The sequence below is a fragment of the Puma concolor genome, chromosome E4 (genome assembly GCF_028749965.1).
Source record: "Puma concolor isolate L17-30 chromosome E4, mPumCon1.1.hap2, whole genome shotgun sequence".
Lineage (NCBI taxonomy): Eukaryota > Metazoa > Chordata > Mammalia > Carnivora > Felidae > Puma > Puma concolor.
Window position 1 is genome coordinate 25,917,940 of NC_141683.1, and position 9,353 is coordinate 25,927,292.

A 9,353-nucleotide genomic window follows, 5' to 3' on the forward strand; every position below is an offset into this window, starting at 1 on the left:
CTTGCACTTGTGTGACGTTAGCAAATCATTTATCCTCTCTGAGCCTCAGTTTTCTCATCTGTACTAACACCTATTTCCCACAATTGCTAGGAGATTTCGGCGAGGTAATACATATAAAGCACCAAGCCCTGTGCCTAGCACACTAAACCCCCAAAATACTAGTCATTGTTTAAAGGGCGGGGGGGGGGGGGGCGGCCAATGACAAAGCAATGTCAATACAGTGACCATAGGGGTAAATGGAGGGTGGCTACGGGAGCAGGCAGATGGGGAAGACACTTAACCCAGTCTCGAGGGTCAGGGAAGTCTTGGAGGAAGTCAGGGGGAATAGGAGTTAGCAGAAAGTGGGAAGGGAAAGCCATCTCGCAGAGGGAGCAATATGCTAAGCAGGGAAGTGAGCCTGAAGCTTTGGAGAACTACAGAGAGTTCCATGTGACCAGAGTTTGGAGGGCAGAGCGTGACACAGCCTTAGCAGACGCACACAGACACACACGTTTGTGACAAAGCAACGTTTCTGAGATGGCAGATAGGGAAGAGCAGAGCCCCAGTGCGGCTCCTCCTAGGTCTGTCTGACTCCAAAGCCTCCGCTGGGAACCGCTGTCCACCCGGGACACTTGCCCCACAGGACGTGGGACAATCTTACAGAGCATATACTAAATGCCGAGCATTACTCACCCCAGTAATCAGCCTTGTTTGTTTGTTTGTTTGTTTCAGCTTTATGGAGGTAAAATTGACAAATAAACTTGTAAAATATTTATAGAACATGATGATTTGATATATGTATATGTTGTGAAAGGATCCCCCCCCCCCATTGAGTTAATTAATACATTCATCACTTCACATATTTACTTCTTTTTTTTTTGGTGAGAACATTTTAAAAAATCAGCGTTTTATAACAGGCCCGGGCTCTCGGACTAACTCTTCAAAGAAGCAATACGTTAGTAAGGTGATTAAGGGTTAACAATAAGAGGATAATTGCTTATGAATTATTATTTGTACAATGTTTTAATATACAGTATATTATACTATACAGTATGCCTTTAAATAATGGCCTCATTTGCAACTCCAGTATTATCTCTAATAACTCTGCAAAATTGATATTATCACCATATTATGAGAGAGAAGTAGAGTCTCAGAGAAGTTAAGTATCTTGCCCAAGGTCATGTATTCACACCCAGGTTTCTCTCAGCCCAGTGCCTTCCCACCTTGCCTTGGGGCCAGACGAAACAGCTAGCCAAGGTGCCCTATATAGAGGAAACAAAAGCATTGCCGAAGTGATCAGAAATATGGAGCCTGTTATCTCAATTTTGCCCATGAGACACATCACATTACTGCACCATGTTAATTGTCTACTGAAATAGATCATATCTTCCAGTGGACATTTAAAAACATGCCTCCCAGGCGCCAGTCTATCCCTGATGATATTTTTGCAACATAATTACAGGCAACAACACCAACCCTGAGAGCTGCCAGCTGCCAGTCTCCTGGAATCCTCTCTCCTTCAGCTAAAATCCAGAAACTGAATATTGTACAATAGAGTGCTGTTTACTGTACTCTACTGTATCTTATTACATTATCTAGACATAAAATCTTTCAGTGTGGCTCCCAAGAAAATGACTGGCTTGGAAATTTAAAACAAACAAGCAAACAAACAAAAAAAGCTAGAAAGAAAACAGAAATTGCAGAAAAGCGAGAACAGTTTGGCCAGCCAGCAAAGATTTTTTAAACATAATTTGAAAGACTTTATGGGAATATTCATGTTTAGTTAAGTGTGGGTGACTAAGACTGCCTAGCTATTGGTGTTTTTTTTTTAAGTTAAAATAATCCCAAATAAGTTTAAATGTTATGTCATATTCAGTGCATGGCAAAAGTTCCTTATTTTGAACATTATAGAAATTATTTTCTCTTAGCTCCTATCAAAGAAATGAACAAGTAGAGAACATTGCTTTAAGGGAGCTCCAGATTGTGGTCAGCCTGGGACAACCCCATGTTTTTCTGTCCTTGACTCTCCCACAGACTGTCACATGTGTGAGTTTCAAGTACATTACCTAAGTTGTTGAGGACCTCACAATTCAGAAATGGAGCGTTTGATTTTTAGGAGTTAGAAATTTGTGGACACTAAAGCTTCAAGAGAATAAATGATCTGTCAAATATGAAATATTTACTAAGATCTCTGGATTGCCGGGCCAAGATCCAAACCGTCCTTCTGCACAAGTTCAGGAAGGTTGGGGTGGAGGAATGTCGCCAATGCCTGAGGTACTCTTGGGGCAACCACTCCCAGGCTGGGGGTGCAGTTCAGATCCTTCTCCCTGGTAACTCCCATGCTGTAGAGAACAGAACAATGCATCGTGGGCCCAACACATGCTTCTACATTCCGTGTGTCTTGCTTTGCTGAGAATCTGGGTTATCTCCTTCCTGTATCGGGGTCAAAGATGGCAGTGAGAATCCGCTGGGATGCCCCAGGGCATCGCTGGAATTCTGCTCTAACCCTGCATGATGCTAGCCTGCTTTCTCCAATCAAGGCAGAATCTTATTCTTTGACCTCAATAAGTAAGAATCCGGATGTCCACTTTCAGAATGAGGAAACCTAGAAAACACACGAAGGATGCTATAGGCTTCTTCTGGGACGTCTCCCTAGTCTCCTCACGTAGCTTAATTGTCCAAATGACAACAGTTAAGCACAAGCTTTAGAGGTAGACAGAAATCTGAATCCTACCTCTTTCAGCTTCTGGGCATAACTAGCTGCTTCTGATCCCCCAGTTGTCCCATTGGTAGAACAGGACAATAATGCTTTCTTTGTGGGGCTGCTGGGCACACAGAAGATCCAATAAATAGAAGCTTTTATTATTATTTTATAATGTTGACTGAATTGGTGGTATAGCAAAATGAGAAGAGAAATACTGAGAATACAGAGTTTGGGATGAGAGGAAGTAGCTAGTAAATCAAGAAGCTGACAGACCCAGACCCTAGACATTACTCCTTGGTGACAGGGTACAGCGCAAGTTGGACCAAGCTGTGCAGGGAAGAGGACTGGCTGGCTTCACAGACAGGTCTCCTTTGGATGAACACACCATGACCCTGAGCCCGGCTTCATCCTCAGAGGCTCAGAAACCCAGTCCCACCCGGAAATCATGTCAGGGAGGCTGACTTGGACCCACCAACTCACGGAGCCCTGTGCATCAGACCAAAGACCAACCCGGGAAGGCCGATGATTGGAAGGGACCCAGAGAGTTCCAAATCCTAACAGAGAAGTTAGGATTGAAGATATAATGGCACCAGGTCTCGTCAGTCAGCTGCATGAGTCTCCGCAATAGGGACATCTGACTGGCGGCCAGATACTCCCTTAAGACTCTGGTCTCCACCAAAGCCCAAAGAGGTGTGGCCACTATTCTCTCAGTGTCTCCTCTCTCTGCCTCTCAGGTTGACCAACTTCCCTTCACATCAATGCCTTCCTTCTTTAGATATGCATCTACCTTCAGTCAGTCTCCTGCCCGGGGACTTCTCATTAACGTTCATTTTACTTTATTTTAACCAGGCTCCACACCCAGCCTGGAGCCCAGTGCGGGGCTTGAACTCATGACCCTGAGCTCAAGACCTGAGCTGAAATCAAGAGTCAGACGCTTAACTGACTGAGCCACCCAGGCACTCCATCATCAATGTTCATTTTAGAGTTTAATTCTGAGAGGGCTAGGGAGACCGTGGTATTTCCAAGTCTCGGTGGAGGGGAAGGGGCAGTCGGTGAGTAACTAAGGATGGCCTATAGGCACAGTAATCTCTGCCTTCCTCACCTCTTGCAGAGCTAGAAGGACAGAGAAAATTAGAACAGAAACATCTGCATTGGAAGGAAACACCTTCATTTTACAGATGTGACTTCCTCAGAGCCACACAGACAGTTGGGACCACACGCTCAGTTCTTTAAACCAAAATTTCCCCTCTAGCTTCTGCCCTTTTTCTATCTTCTTTCCTTGGTCCTTATTTGGCGTGGAAGGGAGGGTATCCTTCCAAGGAGGGGAGTGTGGCAACAAAACCGTAAAAACCAGAGTTTGATGTTTTCCCTACATATTCCCAGGCGCAAAGTTAACCCCAGACTCGGGGCACAAGCCCACGGAGGAGCGACTGGCATGTGGCTCTGTGAGCCTGCCAGCCTCTCTCTAGAGGGTTTCCTAGGGCACCTTGCTGTGCAGCCTTCCAGCTGAATGCTCAGCTAGGTCACGGGCATCTCACCAAGCTGCTTCCTGTGCCCAAAGCAATCACCAAAAAGTTACGATCATTTAAACGAGCATGGAGTTTGGGGCTGAGGGACAGCTCACCCTGCCCTGGGTCCGTCCCTCTCCTCCCTCCGTGCTGCTGGGCCACTTGCCATGTCACTTCTGTCTCCGTTTCATGTCACAATGCATTTTTCTTGTCTGTCCTGGCACAGTGGTGGAGGCTCGGGAGACCACACAAACCCTTTTTCTCTTCTATTTGAAGTCAAGCTCCCGAGTCCTTCGGTGATTGCCTGGTGCTGGGTCACTTCTTTAATAAGTACTTACTGAATTCATACGGAAGGCATCACCAGCAGGCACCTGAAATTAGTGCCATAAGATAATGTATGCCACATCCTCCATGTAGGGCTCTTGCCAAGAAACGTTTTTTCCAGAATCTAACCTTGAAAAAACAGACAGTCCAGATTGTGGGACTGTCTATGAGAGAATGGCCTGGACTCTTTAAAAAGAAAGTAAAAAAAAAAAACTAAAAAAATAAAATAAACAGCAAGCCAATGTTATGAAAAGCAAAAAACAGGCAGGGGATTGTTACAGACTGAGGCTGTCTCATAGAACTGTCTGTGACAGTGGAAATAATCACGTCTGGGCTGTTCACGACTCACATATCGCAACTGAGCACCTTGAAATGTGGCCCGTATGATTGATGAGCTGATTTTTAAATGTATTTAATTTTAATTAATTTAGATGTAAATAACCACACATGGCTACTGGCTCCTGTATTGGACACAGCACAGCTCTACATTAAAAAGACATACAGGGCGCCCGGCGGGCTCAGTCAGTAGAATGTGTGACTCATGATCTCAGGGTTGTGAGTTCAAGCCCCACACTGGGTTAGCGATTACTTAAAAATAAAATCTTTAGGGTGTCTGGGGGGCTCAGTCCATTAAGCGTCCGACTCTTGATTTCAGCTCAGGTCACGATCTCATGGTTCGTGAGATCAAGCCCAGAGTTGGGCTCTGTGCTGACAGCGTGGATCCTGCTTGGGATTCTCTCTCTCTTTCTCTCTCTCTCTCAAAATAAATAAACTTAAAAAAAAAATTTTTTTTAGATAAAATCTTTAGGGGAAAAAAATGACGAAAGAAATAAAACAACCAAATGCAACGCATGAACTTTGTATTCTAGATCAGAGGCAGGAAGAAAATGAGAAAAAAAATATTTCAAGACTATAGACAGGTATAAATATACACTGTGTACAATATTCACGAACTAAGGTGAATTTTCTTGGGTGTGATAATGGTATTTTGGTTTTGTAAGTAAACTTCATCATCAGAAGCTGTGTGCTGAACTATTTAGGGATGAAATGTGCATTACTTTCAAATGGTTCAGTACACACACAAAGAGACAAAGCAGATGTGGCAAACTGTTAGAAATTGAAATCCAACTGAAGGACATACTGGTATGCATTGTACTCTTCTTTGAGCTTTTCTATGGGTTTGAACATTTTGAAAATAAAAAGTGAGAAGTAAAAAGGAGAAAGGCAGACAGTTACAGGAAGTGTGATAGTAACAAAGCAAGGCTGGCCACCTTCCCTCGCTTCCAACAAACTTGTGTTCCAAACACGTATATGCAAATCAGTCATCGGGCCCCCTGAATGTGCTTTCCCTCCTTCTCTGCCTCTCTGGAAATCTGCAACTTACTGTCAAAGAATTCCTTGGGGGCACCTGGGTGGCTCAGGTGGTTAAGCATCCAACTCTTGATTTCAACTCAGGTCATGATCTCATGGGTTTGTGGGATCGAGCCCCTGCATTGGGCTCTGTGCTGACAATACAGAGCCTACCTGGGATTCTCTCCCTTTCTCTCTGCTCTTCTGCTCCTCCCCTGCTCATGCTTGCTTGCTCTCTCTCTCTCTCTCAAAATAAATAAACATTAAAAAAAAATTAAAAGAAGAAGAAGAAGAAGAAGAAGAAGAAGAAGAAGATGATGAAATACACCCCCCCCCCCCAACAAAGGAACTGTCATCCTTCGATAGAAACTCTATGACTTGGCAGGGACACCAGGAACTTGCTAATCTACCCTCTTAAATCTTTGCTCCTCACTTTTTTTTTTTTTAAGTTTATTGATTTATTTTGAGAGAGAGAGAGAGAGAAAGCAGGGGAGGGGCAGAGAGAGAGGGAGAGAGAGAATCCCAGGCAGGCTCTGCACTGTCATCGCAGAGCCCGACGAGGGGTTCCATCCCACAAACTGTGAGATCACGACCTGAGCTGACATCGAGAGTCTGACACCTAACCTACTGAGCCACCCAGGTGCCCTGCTCCTCATATTTCTGATTTGGGAAACTTCAAGAAGCTCCTCTACCAGACAGCAGGGACCAAAGCCAAAATTTTGTATTTGAAGTCCTTGTTTACTTTGCAACATGCTGATTGCTTATTTATAAGTTAAATAATCGTAAATTGGTCGCATGCTTAAGTGACCACAAGTCAAGCAGCTTGTAGATGGTAAGGTGATGAATAAGGGCTGCAGAAATAAATGAAATGTTCATAAATGAGTTGACACTGAAGTCAGGCCTTAACAGCATTTCTCAAAATGGAATCTAGTCTAGGAGTCACCCTAGTACTAGGACACAAAGATAGATTCCCTTGGATCAGAATGTCCACATTTAACAAGTGCCCCAGGTGACTCTTATACACACAAAAGTTTGGGACTTTTGGAACTTGAAGCATGGGAAGAGTTAGGTATGTCAATACTGAGAGTATTCTGATAGATAAGGCACCAGGCAAAAGTGCAAGGTCAACAATGAAATTGGGCTTTTAAAGAGTGTAAGGAACCTGACTTTGTCAAAGGGGAAATTCTCCTTTGAGATCAAGTTAGGGAGGGTAGGGCCAGTGCATAGGTTATGGATACTGGGGTGCCTGGGTGGCTCAGTCAGTTAAGTGTCTGATTTCAGTTCAGGTCACGTCTCCTGGTTTGTGGGTTTGAGCCCTCCTACCCCACCCTGTTGGGCTCTCTGCTGTTAGCTTGGAGCCCTCTTCGGATCCTCTGTCTCCCTCTCTCTTTCCCCCTCCCCTGCTTGGACTGTCTCTCTCAAAAATAAATAAACGTTAAAAAAAAAATAAAACTGCGGGTGCCTGGGTGGCTTAGTCAGTTAAGTGTCTGACTTCAGCTCAGGTCATGATCTCACCGTTTGTGAGTTCAAGCCCTGTGACGGGCGCTGTGCTGAGAGCTCAGAGCCTGGAGCCTGTTTCAGATTCTGTCTCTGTCGCTCTCTGCCCCTCCCCCACTCCCTCCCTGTCTATGTCTCTCTCTCTCTCTCTCTCTCAAAAATAAATAAACATTTTTAAAATAACTGAAAAGAATTAAAAAAAAAAAAAAGGTTTTGGATACCATCTCAGGGAGCTTGGCCAGTCTTTGGATAGTTGGTAGACAGTGGAGGGAACAATGATGTTTTAGGGAAATCATCCTGGACAATGTGTAAGATGAATTGAGATAAAAGAAACTCGAATCAGGGAGACCAAAAAACAGGTTATTGGAGATGACCCAGGTGTGAGATAAGGATAGCCTGAACCAGGAAAAGAGCACTGAATAGGAAGCAGAAAGGGTGGGTGGAGAAATGTTTTTGAAAGAGGAATCAGGTGATGTGGTGACTGACTTTTTTAAAAGGAGTCTGTAAAGTGATGTGTGTAAAAGGAAGTGTTCATAATGCTCAAAGTCTCCAATAGCAAAAGAACAAAAAACTAATGTGCGATTAAAAAATTGGCTGAGGATTTGAGTAGACATTTCTCCAAAGAAGACATACAGATAGTGAACAGGTACATGAAAGAATGTTCAGTGTCACTCATCATCAGGGAAATACAAAACCACAATGAGATATCACTTCACACCTGGCAAGATGGCTATTATAAAAAAAAAAAAAAAAGACAAATGTTGGCAAAGATGGGGAGAAATTGGAACCCTTGCACACTGTTGGTGGGAATGCGAATGCTGCAGCCATTATGGAAAACAGTATGAAAGCTCCTCAAAAAGTTAAAAATAGAACTATCATATGATCCAGAAATCCCACTTCTGGGTATTTATGCAAAAGAATTGAAATCAGTATATCAAAGAGATATTAGCATTACCATGTTCATTACAATGCTATTCACAATAAGCAAGATATGGAAGCAACCTAAATGTCCTTCGATAGATGAATAGATAAAGAAAAGTGGCACATGCATACAGTGGAATATTATTCAGCCTTTTTGAAAAAGGAACCTCTGCAAGTAAGCGACAATATGAATGAAGCTTAAGGACATTATGTGGAGTGAAATAACCAAGTCAGAGAAAGACAACCACTGCATGATCTCGTTTATATGAGATATCTAAAATAGTCAAAATTAGGGGTGCCTGGGTGGCTCAGTGGCTTAAGCACCCAACTCTTGGTTTTGGCTCAGGTCATGATCTCAGGGTTTGTGAGTTCGAGCCCCGCATCAGGCTCTGCGCTGACAGTGTGGAGCCTGCTTGGGATTCTCTCTCTCCCTCTTTCTCTGCCCCTTCCCCCGCTTGCTCCCTCTCTCTCAAATAAGTAAATATTTAAAAATTAATAATAAAATAAAATAGACAAATTTATAGAATCAAAGAGTGTAATAGCTGTTGCCAAAAAATGGGGGGGGGGAGGGGGGAAATGAGAGTTTCTGATCAATGGGCTTAAGTTTCAGTTAAGCAAGAGGAGTAAATTCTAGAGATCTACTGTACGACACTGTACCTCTGTTGCACACTTAAACATTTGTATTTTTTTGTATCTCATAACACATTTAAAAATGTGTTAAGAGTAGATCTGATGTTAAGTATTCCTACCACAGAAAAATAAAAATTTTTAAATGCTCAGGGTCACCTGAGTAGGTCAGTCAGTTAAGCATCCAACTTTGGCTAAGGTCATGATCACAAGGTTCATGAGTTCAAGCCTGCATTGAGCTCACTGCTGTCCGGACAGAGCCCATTTCAGATCTTCTGTTCCCCTCTTTCTCTGCCCCTCCCACATTCGTGCTTACTCTTTCTTTCAAAGATAAATGTTTTAAAAAGTTTTTTTAATTTTTGTGTTTTATTTTATTTTTGAAAGAGAGAGAGAGAGAGAGAGTGTGAGTGGGGGAGAGGCAGAGAGAGAGGGAGACACAGTAT